Source organism: Hypomesus nipponensis, chromosome 2 (genome assembly GCF_054491055.1).
Source record: "Hypomesus nipponensis isolate SF chromosome 2, ASM5449105v1, whole genome shotgun sequence".
NCBI classification, from domain to species: Eukaryota; Metazoa; Chordata; class Actinopteri; order Osmeriformes; family Osmeridae; genus Hypomesus; species Hypomesus nipponensis.
The window spans coordinates 17,947,192-17,964,267 of NC_140362.1; the positions used below are offsets into that span (position 1 = coordinate 17,947,192).

Consider the following 17,076-nt stretch of genomic DNA (forward strand, 5'->3'; position numbering starts at 1 on the left):
CCTTCTCCCCCTGGGGGCGGTGAGGAGGGAGCCTGTGCTGTGTCAGCTTCATTAGAGGCATCACCGCCACATCACTGATCCGCCGGTCGCCAGCGGCAACGCGCTGGCCCGCCCCGACCTGACGCACCGCGTGCGCCTCCCAAATCGAAGGCAGAGCCGGCCCCCGTCGAGGCTCCTTGCTTGGCCCCGGTGCGGCCGCGCGGCGAGGGGGCGGGCGGGGGGGGGGCCCTCGCGCTCACGGACCCCCCGGAGCAGCTGGAAAGCTCTCGGATCCTCTGTCACCAGCCCCGTGATATCATTGTCATTACGCGTGGTTATCTAAACCGTGTTACGCTGGCATCGCTCCATGTGGTGCGATTAAAGACAAAGCCTAGGTAGCGAAAAAGAGCTTTTATCATTCAACTGACCCCTCGCGAGTGGTTTTAATACACCGTGATGAGGATTGAGACCGATTATTAATGATGAGAATTTTAAAAAAGCATGCGGGGGAATGGCCCACGTGCACATGAATTCATGAATGAAAGATCAGGCCATGACCTGGCAATGGCAACAGAGGCCAGGACCATTTTAAGCTCCGCTAAGACTATTTGCAGTTCGGCCCTTAAAAATAGCCCGCTATATATATACATCCAGACTGCGTACACACACACACACGCACACACACACACACACCCTCACAACAGCGGGAGCCAAGTCGTTGCGTTTGTGCATCGGGAGCGCCGCGAGAGCCGTCTTCGCACTCGCTCACCCACATTGTTTGCATTCTCCCTACCTGGGAGACGAGTGAGACGCCACTCCTCCCCAGTTGTTTACATTCATTCTATTGAAAGCACAAAGTCAATAGCAGGGATTCTGGGCTGCCACTGTCGCCGTTGTCTGCAAAGGACCGCACAGCGTGCCTTTCCGTGGGTGCAACTGCTTTAGCTTTGGCAACGAGATCTCCGTGACTTACGTATTTAGCTCGGAGGCAGGACAAAGAGAAAGGCCTGTGTAAAAAGGGTGTTATGTGTACCATAATTGATTGGTAAAAAAAAAAAGAGAAAAGGAAAAACTTTGACAAAAGAACTAACTGGAGGCAGCCCCAGCTCTCATCTTACATGGAAAGTCGGGGCTGACCATGGAAAGAATTGTACACAGACTAGCCCTTAGACTACGGAAGAGATACGGAGAGGTGAGAACTAAAGGGGGAGAGTACACTGTGGCGGTTTCCACCACACATCCAATAGCACGAGGGCTCGTTAGCTTGGCGTATGATGAGTCTTGCCATGGAGGCATGGGTCTGGAGTTGAAAGGCTGCTCTCAGTGGGATTTGTTTTGGGCCGTGGGCCCGCTGCACATGAAAAGGCCGCTTTATCTGCCCGGGGTGGTCAAGCCGCGACCTTTTACCCTTCATGCTGTGGGAGCATGCTTCCCATGTCTGATGTCAGGCAGAATCTCTTCTCTGGCATGGACGTCGGAGGTGCCTGGAGTGTGTCTACAGCCCAGCTGAACAGAGAGGAAGGTTGAACGAGAGAGCAGATTAACGCTGATAAGAGCTATTGTTGTCTAAATCACCAAAGAGTGAGCCATTGTGCACCATGTGTGGGAGTGTTGCGCCTTAAACCCCCCTTCCAAGAAATATAACAAAAAACAAGAAAGACAAGATTAAAAAAATAAAACCTTAAACTGAACAAGCAGCTTAAACCAAAACACGTCCATGAAATACCTAACAGAAAAAAGGTATGATGTACCATTAAGCAGAACGTCCATGTCTAGCCTTTCAAACCTTCGAGACAGCCATGTTTCTCTTCAGCAGGATGGTTGAAGGTGGTGCATGGGCACTGACCCACAAGAGCTGCCATTGACGTCTCCACAACGCGGCATGTGTCATAGCCTACAGTGAAGGGGCATAAGGGTCATGACTGAGTCATGACATATAGCGCTTCAAACACTCACATTCAGAAGTTGCAGGGCATATGGACAGCGATGTGTGTGTGTGTTTATGCTAGAGGGGATTTGAGCATGTGAGGGTGTCTGGAAATCGAATCTCATCAGTTAAAGGTACGTGTAACTAAGTGTATGTTATTTGTTGTTTGTTAGAATGAGTGGACATTTGAGTGAATTTGTGTGCATCCAGTCTATGTCTATGTATGTGTGTGTGTGTGTGCATGTGTGCGTATACATCTTTGTCCATCTCCGTTGCCCCTGTGTGTAAGTGACAGCCGACAGAGAAGCCTGGGGCAGAGAGATAACAGTCGGCGGGGGTGGAGGTGGGGGCTGTTGGGAGCTGGAGTTCAGCCAGAGCACTGCTGAGAAATCCATCACCTTTCCCATTCAGCAACACTGTCTGCCAGAACCCTGTCCTCACAACAACCACTCCACAACCCCTCCACACGCACAGGCATCGACGAAACTAACCGCACCGAATTTCGGCACCCTTTATTTATTAACGAATTAACAAATCCTGCAGGGCGTTAGCCTAGGCGTTGTTTATGTCTGTACCTATACTTGGATCTCTTGCTGAGAGCCATTGGTTTTATTTCTTGAGCTGGCAAGGCAGACCTTCCTGGCAGACATGGCCAATATTATAGGAGTCACCCAGAGCTTTGCTGTGTCCTCGGGTTTCATGGGGAGCAACTGGAAGCCGACACTGCAGCCCCCCCTGTGAGCGACCCACAGAGCGGCCTATCAAAGAGACCAATCTGTCTCGTGGTTTGCAGTCTCGGCCAATCAATACTTCGATGCTATTCACCGTCTCCACGGTCACCGTCGGCAACATAAAGGAGGGTCGCTCTGCAGCCTCAAATGGCCAGTAGGATGGTGGAGGACAGACAATAGCGTGAAACGCTCCACACAAACAAAATTGCCACCCGAAAATCTAATCAAATCAGTGCCCCCGCCAGGGATATTGCATACATAACAATCGCCACCTGGGGCTTCCAACCAGCTGAGAAGGAGAAAGGATTAGAGTCTAGACTCTGGAGCAGAGATGAGAGGCATGGTCTGATTAGTTAGCCTTTTGTTAAGGAAGCCCGACCCACAAACAAGGGGCACTAAGTGGGCCACTGATCTCTCTCATCCGACGCAATGGGACGGGTTTCTCAGCCCGAACCTTGGCAGTGTCGGCACCAGCTGTTGGATATTTACAGCCTGTTGCTGCGTGTTCCCAGACAGCCCTTTCACTGCTTGGTTTGCCCTGCTTGCTGACCGGCTGTTTCTTCAGCCAGACAGGGTCGAGGGGAAATAGAGGGACCGTAATTGTGGCTTATTATCGATTAATATCCAAGGCTAGATTGAATCTGTGTGAGTGACAGGTGCAGGGGCCAGTGTATTGCACGATTGGATTTCTTCTGGGATGGGGGAGGGGTGAGGGGGGGGGGTGTAGGGGGATAGATCTTTGTCTGCTGTTTGGCTTGTGACTGTGACGGTGCCTGGTTCTCTGATGCCAACTCTGGCAGAGGAATACGATCCCCTCCTCTCCATTCCGTCACCAATGGGTGGGTCTTTGGGGGAGGAGGGGGGGGGGTGTTGTGGGGGTGGGGGCTGATGCAGTGCAAGAGCAGCACTTCTAAGCAGAGGGTGGAGGGAGGGTGGGGGGGTGTGGGAGATGGCTGGCAGAGAGGGGTTGGGGCGGGGAGGTAAAAGAGATCTGAGCTGCCCAGCTTGTGAATCACGCCCCCGCTGCCAGCCCCTGTCAATACTGCAGTCTGAGTCAACCCGAGTCGCACTGGGTGGCAGCCTCGAGCACACACACACACACACACGCACAAACACACACACACAAACAAACAAACAAACACAGGGCGCCCCAACCCCAAGGTGTATATAATCAAACAAACACAGAAACGCAAGCAGGAACTCACAGGAGCACCGCACTACGCCATAGAACACAAATCTGTGCATGTTTTAGTCGTCCACGCCACACTTCAAGAGCCCGAAGCGTGAGGAGGTGCCTTAAAGATGTCTCGGTAGTTCCCACAATGCTTCGGTTTGTCAGTCAATGGATCATCAATGATGCAATGTGGTTGAACCTGCCTGGTGACATCGCTAACAACAATAAGCACAGGCTTACCCACACATCCCTACATGATTGGCTGAAGATACAAATGGCATGGAACCTTCCTGGGGCCGTGGGATGGATGACAAAAGGAACATGGCAGAAGGTATTCTATGGCGGATCCTATCGAATGTTCTCACTAGTGTGTAACTGGAAGACTCCATTTATCACTTTTACCCTTTTTGTACAGACACTCAGTATAGAGACCGGTAACACTATACTATGAGAGTGCATTAATGACTCTGTAACTTAATAGCACATAGTAATATCCCAGTAGCTGGTGTTCCGGTTCAATGGAACATCCTAGGTGGAACACAAATATCGGGGTGGTGGGGGGGGTTAACCTAGGGGGTTATTAGGTTCCTAATGATAAGGTTAACGTCAGAAGTCGTGACATCGTCCATACGTAGTTTCACCCTGACAGTGGTGAGCCCCTCAGATCTGAAGAGGGACAACAAAATCTGTAAGAGCAAAACACCGAAGAGAACAAACAAAACGAGAACAAAAACAACCCCCAAAACCCCCTGGCTGGCATCAGGGTGACCTGCAGGGACAGGGCGTGCACAGTGAGCCTGGCTCTGGAGGCTTGCGCTCACTCGTCACCAGTCAAACATGTTTAGCCACAGAGGCCTGACAAAGCAGGTGGGTCCCCAAGCAACAATGATCAATCAGTTGGAAGAATCGTGTGTTGTTTATTTGAATGTTTTACAAGTACACAGAACGTGTCTGTGCTCTGAAACTCTCGGATCATGTTCATACCTCGTTTCACAAATGGCTGCCGGAAAGGTGAGGCTGTTCTAAGACATGGGCTGGCAGTGAAGGTGATGGGAGAAGACAAGCCGTTTTTACATCATCAAAGCAAAATGCTAACATGTAAGACCTCTTGACCTCGAGGAATGCCTCCAGGGTACTGTATGCAAATGTCCACATTTTCACCACACTGACTGACCTGTTTGGGGCCATCTGGGCTTTCACCAGCATTCAGAATTGAGCTACATTTAGAGTTATATGTTAACATGGAAAATCGATGAAAACACCATCCAAACGCAGTCAACAGACCAACATGTATTACAAGCTACAACAAACAAATTCCATTCTATTCTAGTTGAGGGTTATCTGACTGGGATTCTATGGGGCGCGGGCCACACAGTGAGTCACCTCACACTTGCTGCTATCTACCTCGTAAAGCCCTCAGAGGCGCCATAAGTACCCCCTCCACCCCCCCAACACACACACACACACACACTCTTACTCCACCCATCGAAAGCCTCCTATACCAATTAGACAACCGCAAAGAATCAAACCCTGCCTTTTCATGCTGTGAGAGAATGCACTGGAAGAGCAATGTTACTTAATAAAAACATGACGTGTTCCTATAGAGGCGCCCCGACGTGACAGTGGAAGAGGCACTCTCTCAGGGTGGTCTCCAGGGGCTGTCTGACTCGTCTTCATAAGCCATTGCTACGCCACACTCCAGTCAATACAAAAGTCCTGTCAAAAGGAACTAAGAATTCGGGAAAGTAACATGAAAGTTGTTAAACTTCAACTACCAATCAGTTTCCCTTACCTTTTGCTAGTCGGCTGACAAAAAAAAAACTAAACGTTCAGACGCACAACTTCAGAATCAAGACGCAAAAAAAAGCATCCGTGAACCATGAACTGATCTCGAATGACTTTCTCTCACAGAATAGAGTATTCCAGTCAAAGATAAGGCACGTAGTTCCAAAGAGAGAAGTCACAACAGCGCAGCGTGTACTGCCTGTTTACCGCCTGGGGAAAATGACGACTGTGGATTGCGCCCCTCATCCCAGACAACCCTTCACTATACAGCACCCCCCCCCCTCCCTCCCCTCCTACCCCTGCTACCCCTCGTCACCCCACCTTGTCAATCCCTCCCGTTCATACCCCTCCCAGATCACCCTTTGCCCTAATATGCCTTCAGCAACTGGGGCCTATTCATCAGTGTCTGTAGAGGCAACTGAGATGGTTGTTGGTTGGGTAAAGCTGGGGGGGGGGGGGTCAGTTAGGCACTGTAGTGCTGTAAGTCAGATCTTCATCACCCCCAGTGGGCTACCCCCCTGTACACAATGGGTCTGCACATTCTCCCTTTGGATTTGCTAGCTATAGCTGTTGAGGAGGTGACAGCTGCCTACCCACACACAATTTGCACGAATACAGCCCCCTTGCATCCTACTCGCTCTCCCTCTCTCTTCCCCTCTCACACACACACACATACACACACACTCAATCAGCGGCTATAGGATCTGTCCCAAATCAGGTTCTTTATCGTCTTAAACTCCTCCTCTCTTGCTATCAATCTTTCATTTTTTCCATTCTATCGTGGAACAACATTAAGTATAATGCTGGATGGAGGAGCGTCAAGGTCAAATCCACACAGACTGACGTTCTCATAGCCGGCTTCCAACACGGCTAAATCGGGAAAACATCAGAAATCCAAACGTGAGAAAATAAAACACAGTGCTCGGGCTGATACTAAGTGTTTGTCATTTAGGTCCCTTTTTCAACAGCAAGGCTGCTTCCCAAGAAAGGAACCTCAGCCTGTGCCCTTTCCTGACCTTGGAAATCTCTAAGGGGGGTTGTGAGGGGGTGGGAAAGGAGAGGCCAGGAGTCAACCCCACGGTCGTGTCACTGAGTTTTCACTAAATGCATCAAATATCTGTATGGGTGGAAGGCACAGTACTTCCCAGAAAACCAGGGGGTTAACACAAGAGCAATCTTGCCTTGGAGCATTAACTTATAGGGACAAATGTGAAGGGAGTGGTTTGGAGGAAAAAAAAAAGAAAAGAAAAGGAGTCTTGCGCTGAGTATTGGAGGGGATATCTGCCCATGGATGGGAAAAATATTCAAATGCCTCTAAACACAACAAGAAGGTTGCCAGGATTTGAAGGACACAATTACTTGCATAATAAACACAACTGATTTGTAATGACCATATCTGACTGACCAACCCTCCCCCACCACCACCACCACCACCACCTAACTCGTCGACTATGTGCTCGGCAGTCTGGAGGTCTCCATGTACAACTCATTGTGTTGGCTTAATGCCTAATAAGGGGATCTATGTGGCTGCCTCCTCTCTTCCTGCGACAAATGTGAGGGCCAAGACCGTGTGGTGCTGGTGACATGTGGTCGAAGCATGGCTATCGAAAAGAAGGAGAAGGGATCATGGGGGTGTATGCGGCAGTATTAAGACATTCGGAGATCGAGGGGGATTATCATCACATTTGTTGTGAGAGAGATTATAGAAGATGAAAGTACCAATGCCCTTTATTGGAGGTTTATTTGACTGTAAAAAGGATTTCAAGCAAACAAACATACACGTATACCCAAGTCAGTGGGCACTGGAAGTCCTAGTTTTCCTTTGCCTTACAAAGTATACAAAAGTGCACAAAACTGTGGATGCTCTGGAGTAATTGGGGAATCTACTCTTTGTGTTCCATGGTGGGCCAACAGACAGAACATCAGATTTCACAGGCTGTTTGTTCAAAATAACTCCCCATTAGGTGCCCTCTCTGTGTATGTCACTATTAGTGAACAAACATGATATGTTTTCAACTGTTGAATGGCTATGAATACCCCGTTTATAAACAGGGTAGCACAGCATATATGCTAACCAGCTCCTCTCTAAAGTAAAGAAACACATTTACATTTCTCTTCTGCATACAACCTACATCATGGATATATTGTCTGCAGTTGTGTACATGATTAAACAATTTGGAAGAACAATTACTTTAATACCTGACCAATTATAAAGGCCCTACCACTTAATTTTGCTTTGTTCAAGTATAACTGCTAAAAACAGAGCTGTTCCAAAGAATGCCATCTAATACTAGTCATGGTGGATCAACAGTCAATCTACTCTGTCATACTAATCAGCCATCTTACACAACCAGTCCTTCCTACATGTGGAGAACCTGAAACTCTAACCTTGGCTCTGTCATAAGTCTCAACAGAAGCTCATTCACAGTTTGCCCATTCAGCGAATGTTGAAATCCTTGGTGACAACAGCTGCAAAAAAAAGATTGTCATGGCTTTTCAAAAGTAAGACACACCTCCATTTTCTCCCGCTCTAACCCCTAATGTGACCCATGGGATATTGTCTGGCATTACCTGAACATACCCACTAAAAACATTCTGGGAAGAAAAAAATATATATATACATTGTAGACATTGAAGTACAACCATATCATATCATTAAGGGATGATAACCGGATGAAATGAGATTGAACAGATTAATAGAGAGCATCTCTACACTGCCAGAGGAAAAAAGTCTATGACCCCAATTTCCTTTTTCCACCAAAAACACGATCCCAACAACAGCTATCCCCAGTCCAGCTCTTTCTAATCCAGAGAAATTTGGCATCTCCCTGCTCGAGGGAGCTGTCACTGATAAAGGGCAAGGGTCAAGAGAAGCGAGACGAGCCCCAACAGACGACACAACCTGTTCCCTTCAGCCGCGCCTTGCTCAGCTGCCACCACAAAGGCCCCCCACCCCGGCCCCCACCCCAGCTTCACACGTGGCTGTTCCACGGCCATGGGGCCTCTGGTGTCGTCACACGAGCAGCAAACCACCTGGGAGGTTGCCAACGTTTATGTGTATGTAGGAAGGTGACGAGACTGTCAAGCACGTTGTGGCCCATTTCCTATTTGAAATGTAGGGGAGGCCGCGACGTTTGCAAGGTATTTGGAAGGCGTCAGGCTGGAAGACGTTCCGAAAAAAGGCATGAATCGGTGTTAAATGGAAGAGGGCCGCGGTTTATGAGGACTTTGGTATTTAAGATGGAGGCAGCTGACCCTAAGTGGGACGCAAACCTGGGGGGTTTATGAGCTGTTCGGCATGGGAGGTGTGGCGTGCCCAACTGTCATGGCGCACAATGCAGACAGGGCGATGGGCTATGCACAAACAAAAGCCCACAGGCGACAAGCCATTTGATGTTCAGTGGGGCGGCAAGGCTCCCACAGTTGCCTACCCAGGCACCCCCTCCCATCCTTACCTCCCCCTCCCCCTCTCATCCTTCTGACACACACACACACACACACACTCACTCCTCAGAAACAGCTGACGTTTTAACAGGCTACCAACAGCTGACAGACTACAGGTGGGGCGGAGGGGACCCTCCGTAACCCCTCCTGCCTCCACCCTCGGTCGCCATCTTCGAATTCACCTCGACACCTAAGGCCGCACTGGCTGTGACTCGGCAGGAATTGTTCTCTTCGGAAAATGCAGCAGTAATTCCACATCCAACACCGGGGGACATCTCCCCTCTTTGCCCGACCTCACCTCATCCTGTGCTTTACACGAAGGCTTTATGACCCAGCAGCTGTGTCTGTAGACCTTGTGGCTCCTGTATGGTGTAGGACGAGCGACAACAGACGCTACTAGAGAGCAGCTATCGTTGCTGTATAACATGAGTAATATGAGAGAAAAAAAACTAAAGCACAATGGAAGCATGCGATCGAAACAATCCACCAACATGCCTCGGCATTTTAATGTATTCTCCAGAAACACAGCTGCAAAAATAAATATATTTTACTCTCTCAATCATGATGGATCATGGAATAATCCCGAATTGGTATGGAGTTGAAATGAACTGTGCAAGCAAATCTACACAAGGATTAAGAGGCTTCACCCGAGCATCCAAACAACAGCACCCATATCAAAAACTGTCACCAGAAGGAGAAGATTGAGTCGAATTGTGAAGGCGCACTGTCCTAATATTTAGGACAAGTAACTATTTGTAAAGAAGGTGAAGCTCAGAAAGAGAAGGGATTTGAACACACAGCATTTCGTTGGATCGGTGGGGAAAACCGTCGAGTAAAAATAAAGAGACTTGGATTTAGGTATTCTTGCTGCGTGTGCGAAACGGAGCAGAAAACTTTTCCTCAATCTTGTCACACATTTTACACTCAAACGTTTCATCCCCTTTCTTTGCCCTGCTCCACGAATACACGGTTCTGTTTTATCCACCTTTTCTCTTTAAATCTCTCCCTCCTCTATTCCCAATTGTTTTGGGAGAAGTGCTCACGGAGACTGTTGTGTTTTGGGCTGTAATGTGATAGCCGTTTCAATAACATAAACAGCAGTTGGAATCCTCTCGAGGAAGGAAGGAGTGGTTGAGATTCACCCAGGCTGCCGAGGCCAAAGCACACATGGAAACTAACTTGTAACACAGTTTGAGCGTAAGTGTGTGTGTAATGTGCAATGTGTAGTGTGTAGTGTGTGTGAGTATAGCAGTGGGTGGATGTCTACACACATTTGTTCTCACATACAGTATGAGTGTGTGGGGGATGAAGAGGATGAGAGGCCGGGGAGAGAGGTGAGGACAAGTCAGTCAGCCAGCTCCATCAAATAAATGTTATCTAATATGAGACATGGAGAGAATCACTGGAAAAGTCCTTGTTTCGTTTTTTTGTTGTTGGTTTTTGCCTTTTGTACTTATTGTGTGTGTTTCAAAAGTATTGAACAAGCCTCCATGGACCCCCTGTGATGCTGTTGCTGTGAATTCTTGACCACACTAAAGAGAGGAAAGACTGTGTTCAGGTGAATTTATATTGAGGTGAAGGTTTTGACATAGTCACGTAGACTGTGTCCCTGTGGGATGCATAGTTGAAAAAGCTGCATTAGAACGCGCAGGGGTCTACCATTTCAACACTTGTTCTGTGGTGACATCTGACTGCCCTTCCTAGTTGTTGTCCACGCTACTCACAGTCCTCCTGGGGATCAGTACCAGACCTGGGCCCACACACACAGACAAAAACCGGTGTTTGCATTCTCTCTCTCTCTCTCTCTCTCTCTCTCTCTCTCTCTCTCTCTCTCTCTCTCTCTCTCTCTGTGTCTCTCTCTCTCTCTGTGTCTCTCTCTCTCTCTGTGTCTCTCTCTCTCTCTGTGTCTCTCTCTCTCTCTCTCTCTCTCTCTCTCTCTCTCTCTCTCTCTCTCTCTCTCTCTCTCTCTCTCTCTCTCTCTCTCTCTCTCTCTCTCTCTCTCTCTCTCTCTCTCTCTCTCTCTCTCTCTCTCTCTCTCTCTCTCTCTCTCTCTCTCTCGCTCACACACACACGCGCTCAAGCATAAATGCATGTACACATGCCTGAGGTCACACACACACACACACACAGATGTACATGCTCTTGCACACGCTCACGCACACACTCGGGGAAGTGTGTCACTTTGGAAGGGTGGAGAGGGGATTTTTCCCTCCCACCCTCCCTTCCCCCTTTGCTCACTGGAACCATTCCCAGCTCTGGGTAATGGCTGCTTCACAACAGAAGAGGAATAAGCCAGCCATCTTCCCTCTCAATCTGAATACACAGCTCAGAGAGAGCGCGCGGATAACTCAATGAGCCCTGTGCAGATGGTCCCATTACTGAACCACAGCTGTACAACCATAAAGCTATACCACGCCCCGGTGAGAAGAAGAAAAAAAAAAGAAGGTTGACGTACGATTCATTCAAACGAGGACCATGCCGTAGCCCACCTGTTAGCCCACGGTGAGGTACACTACGCCGTGCCGCAACACTGCCCGACCTTGGGAGCACCGAGGTGTGGGAGTTAGAAGACTGAGGTGGGGTTAGGAGAGGAGAGTTCGATGAGGGGGAGTGAGAAATGGCAGGCTCTTAGATCAAAGGAAGGGGAGAGAGAGAGGGGGGGGGGGTTAGTGTGAGAGTCCAGGGTGTAATGTTTCAGCTTCTGGCCCTGGCGCTTGCTGTTTCAGCTGTGCTGAACTCATGGCCAGGACCCTGATCTCACGCCATGGTTACACTGACTATGGTGGCAAGATTTGGGACTAAAAACTCTATCTTCTTTCTGCAATTCTCTCTTCCAGTCTCATAATCCATTTGCCCCATTTCCAGATTTTTTTTTTATCCTCCATACTTCTAAACCTCGACTTTTTCAACCTTTGCACACCAGATTTCTCAATGCTACAAAAGGCACAGTTTACAGTTCAATGTCTATCTCACAATTTTCTGAGAATATTACACTAGTTACAGTTTATGTTCCTAAAGGTGTCATTTTCCCATACCCTTTAGAAACACAACATGAAAACAGTTCCATTATTAACTGAGTTTGAGTCAACTGTAGAAGTAATAAGACTAACACCAGGGAGGATCATCACTGCTTCCTGGTCCTCATAACAAACATCCCAGCAGTACTTCATTCTGTACTTCTTCAGGGCTTGGAGTCTTTCAAGAAAAGATTCGGGCTGGAAAGTGTGTAATAGCCAAGGGTAGCAAGGGCTTAACTAAACGGATTCAAAGTGAATTTAACAGGATTTTGTCCTGTCAAACCAACCATAGCTGGTGGTATAATAAAACATGAATGTGTGACTCTCCACTCAGCCCTATCTCCTTTGCATGGGTTAATTAAAACGTGGACAGCTATGGCTAAGTTGCCTTTAATGTAACCAGGTTACAATGTCGTATTGACTACTCCTTAGTCCCATTCTGTATCTGCTGAACAGTCATTTTTCTAGGTTTACCACACTATTCTTTCTTTCTATTCGTAAAGGGTGTCCTAAGTAAGATGAAGACAAAACCTAATCGGGATAAAGCACATGGCCAAACAAATGGAGGAGCATAAAAGAGTGTAGGCCACAGACGTCGAGCATGAAACGCAACACGAGGGGAGAGTTTTAATATACTCCTACAAATTCTGTAATCCCAGATCAAAATAAATGTTACGTGCTTTCACTGTTTTCATTTATCTATCCGTTTCTACCTACTAGCCAAAATGAGGTCAACACAGCTTTTATTTTCTGCGCCAAAGCTGGGTATTTCAAGCTTTTTCTTTGGCGGTGGATTGGATAAATTTAGTGCGCCGGGCAGAATATTTTTAGCGGACAAAAAAAATGACAACAACTGGGTGTAAATGTTTCTCATTGATTTTTTTTCCTCTTGTAAATTTATGGATTAAGTTAATGGATCTACCCAGAAGTACTGCTGTGAACGACATCTAAGAATACAATGGCGTGGAAAACCAACAATGGCATACCAACAAACAATTGTTGCTGTGAATTAACCACTGTTAATAGACCTGACAGACAGTGCAGTCCACACAGATCTCTGTTGTGACATGCAAGGTCACAAACTGCCTAACTAAGCTGCCTATAGGTTTGAGTAGGACTGTTTTGTCATTCTTTTAGATTATGACATTATGTGTAGGGAAAATAAGCAAACCTTTTCTTTTAAGAGACAAGCACCTGCAAATTCTGCTATAAGATGATACCAGGGGTCACGACCTAAAGTAGTGCAAGTCACTTAAAACCATACAATACCTTTCTCTGTTTGTTTTTTGTTCACAATTGATAAAGGTGTACATTCAAACCTAAGTTAGTCCTTCATAACAACCAACCTTGACAAAAACTACCCTAACCTCATTATTGATGCTGTACAACTGGCCCCTCCCTCCTGTAGTGTAGCTTACCTCTTGAAGCTCCCATGCCTTCTGGACCAAAGCCTTTCTAGTGACTCTGCTCATTACCTTAATTGATGTTTAACCCCTGGATCAGCTGCTGATGATGGCTCAATTAAAATCTTGCTGGGGGAAGAGATTAGTCCTGAGTGAGTGAGGAGGGTTTGCTGCTCTGTGGCCACGAGCTTCACTTGGACCCTAATCCTCCACTGAGGCTGAGAAAGCCTTGGGACACCATATTGGAGGACGGCAACGAAGGTAAAGACACTGAGCAAAACGGCTTGCCGGATCTACTTTTCTACCCAGCAGGATAACTCCTTAGCGTTCCCAAAGCAGAGGATCACTCGCTCCAGCATCACGTTGAAGCATATGGACGAAGGAGAGGGGATCAAGAGGCAAAGCTTGCCAATGGTACTACCCACATTAAGCGTGCGTTGGTCTTTGCTCCTGAGTAAAAGCACCTTTATCTAGAGGCTCCATTAGACGAGCAGAGAGGTGACATTTCATTCCCATACAATGCGCTTGGGCAAAAGTGAGGCACTGTGATGATTGAATCATGGCCATAATAGCAGAAGGCAGGACCCTGCTGTGTGGCTGAGTTCCTCCTGTTCTTCCCTCTCAGCATGGGAAAAGCAGTAGGTAAAATCTGCCCTGGAACAAGCACACAAAAGAAGCCACGAACCAAACCACGAGCAGTGCACGGGCTATACCCTCCACCACTTAGACGCGTCTTTGGTTTGCTTGGAAGTAGAACGAAGCTACACGGATGTCATCCATGTTGACTGACCCCGGTGTTTTGGTACGATCGATTTCAATGCGAGCGAGTTAGTAAAACCCTGATTTTTTTTTTTCATTTGGACGGAGTTCAAGATAATACCGTGGGGGCAGTAAGCAAGTGAATAAGTAACTTAGGCATCGAACATCACACAACTTTAAGGTTAGGGAGTGATTACATTTTGGCCAGTCTTGACCAGGCCAACAAGGTTACAGATTACAATTCACTGTTGTAGATTAAAGGCTGATGAATAATAAGATAAAATAAATGAAATAAAAATCAGGAGGCCACTAAAGGCTTAGATTTTCCAGTTTAGAGGAGGCAAGGCCTTGATCAATCGCCTGCTGATACATCTCACAACTTATGCTGCTTCCCCTGGCTTGTTTTGTTTGTCTAACAAACCCATAGCTTGCTAGGTCTTCTATATATGTCCTTTCAGCTTTCCCCTCCCCACAAGTGACCACCATGTACTATACCCAACACCCATAAGATGGGGATCACATTTTTGGGCCATTTGAAAAGAAAATACATTCATACATTCCATACAAACGTACACACAATAGGTTGTGTGGGACACACAATAGTCAAGGATCTGTGTTTGCGATTACAAAGGAAACTGCAGCAAGACAGGATGATTGTTCTTCCTTTGACTAATGTTAACAAGGGGAATCTATGTCTTGCTTTGATTCTAGCAAAGGTGGTGCATTCCAAATCCAAACCTTATCTTCAGACGGCAAATATAACTGTGCTCTGCACCTTTAACATAAATTAACTTCTCTTAAATGTAACAATGTAAAATTACAATAACTCCACACAAAAAATACACTTACAACTGAAGTGTTTCCAATTACTAACTAGAAGTAAGCTTCTCTTTGCTTGTGGTCACATCGGGCTGACAAAAACTATACTTTGAAGCGCATAAAACTTATCTGGAACTAAAACCTTTTTACTGTACACAAGTTATATTCAATAAATGAATTTATAGTGCATGTTTGTAAGTAAGAAAGAAGGAAAGAGATACAGGGACGGAGATGTGGGAAACATTGTCGTCCAATTCTCCACAGCAATTCTTGAAATTGCACTTTAAACTTTTTTCCCCCAGGTGCCTCCAGTGTTCTCACACCAGTGAAGCTGGTGGTGACGATGATGATGTGGGCTCTAATGATGTCAAAATCGAGGCCAGAATCAGAGACTCAGGAGGGCCAGTGTCTCAGAAAGACGAGATTAGATAAGGTGGAAGGAGTTCTGAGGGGGAGGAGTGTAAAGCTCCCATTAGCTTTGACATCTTGACAATGTCAGAGACAGACAGACAGCAGAGAATTCCTTCTCACCGACAGTCCTGCCCGTTCATTCTTTCGGGAAACAGGTCTTGACCATCTCTTATTGTGACAAAACTGTTTCTAAAATATCTCATTTATAATCTTTGCTCTAAGATGCAACATTGTATTTTGTAATAGGATAGTTTCAGTGTGACTACGCACTCCTGTCAGCACTCTCATAAACATCAGTGTATTGTCCTTATGTCCCGTAACCTCCTCTACTGAGCCTTCCCAGGGCTTGTAAGCGCCGTTATCTGGAATGCATCCCCGAAGACCCTGTCTCTGCCATGTGACACGACACCCTGCTGGGAATATAGTCTTGCACTACCTGCGTGCATGGTTGAGTGAGACATTAGTTCATGTCCCGTGTTGACATGGAGAATAGAATACATGATATTGAAATTGCCAACATGTAGGTCGGAAAAGTAGTTGCACGCCAGGCAATCTGAAGTAATGTGCATGGATGATTTAAAAAATGACAAAATAGCAGTACAAGATGCTCTCTCTGAAAAGCTAACTTGATTACCCTGCATGCTGCTTCTTTACCGGTTGGAGAGATGTCACATTTTAAGTCTACCCGAGCTAGTTGCTCGCGTCAAGTTTGCAACAACACGGCCATTCAATTAATTAATTTGAAAACCATTTAGCTAAATAGAGAAGAAATCGCACGAACACCTCAGTAAGACAACATAAGTCGTTGTGACAGCTCCTAATGAACTGTCACGACTGTTGCGCACATGAAAGGACACGGCAGCGCGCAATTCCTGCATCTGGTAACTGTAGTTAAAAAAACTTACAATTGGCATAAAATATTATCCTTCCGTTTGTTGTTAAATGTCAAAAATAATCTAATACATTACATGTTGTACACAATACAGACTACAACAACCAAGGAGCTTTGAGCTGCACTTACTGTAGTCTACCACGATATTATGTCAACTATTTAAAGCAATTAGATGGCATTTAACAGCAAACGTTTTAAGGTGTTATGTTAGACTAAATAGTTGCCGAACGTTGCCTGATTGATCAAACATGTTCATAACCTATTAGGTAGCTCACTACTGTGAACATCGCAAGCGAGGGAAGAGTCTTACCTTGTAGTATAGTATCCACATCTGTTTGGTTGAACTGGAGGTTAGAAACAGATTCGTCTGTATATAAAATAAAGATGAGGAAAAATGGTTTAGACTTGCTGTCTACCAACGTTGGTATCAATTGACAAATCTTTCCTCTAGATGTACAAGGTAACTATTTAGTTATGTCTAATGATAAAATGTAAATGGTGCCCAATCTATCTTGATTGGAACTGGGTTATGATTGACAGAAATCGGACCAATAGGTAAGAGGTATTACTTTCCGTCAACCAATCATTGGATATATCAGAGGATTTCGTTTCGTCAAAGCGGAGTTGGTAGAACGTGAACGGAGAAATAGGAAGGACTAATCGCGAGATCATGTGTGGTTGTATCCCTCCGCCTCCAATGTTTCGAAAGTAATAGTACTTACTAACAACAAAATG

At 46.5% G+C, this 17,076-nt stretch overlaps 1 protein-coding gene across 9 annotated transcripts in view; it reads right to left on the reverse strand.

Annotated features, from left to right (window-relative positions):
• The window catches only part of mef2d (myocyte enhancer factor 2d), a 43,878-nt gene extending 27,077 nt beyond the window's left edge, over positions 1-16,801 (reverse strand). For 7 of the 9 annotated variants that reach the window (XM_084709174.1, XM_084709193.1, XM_084709183.1 and 4 more), the window contains exon 1: positions 5,604-5,827. The gene's annotated coding sequence lies outside the window, so the exon portion shown is untranslated. Of the gene's footprint in view, positions 1-5,603; positions 5,828-11,529; positions 11,667-16,651 lie in introns of those variants that run through there. The other 2 variants (XM_084709155.1, XM_084709164.1) reach the window with 2 other exon arrangements.
• Between the last annotated feature and the right edge of the window lie 275 nt (positions 16,802-17,076).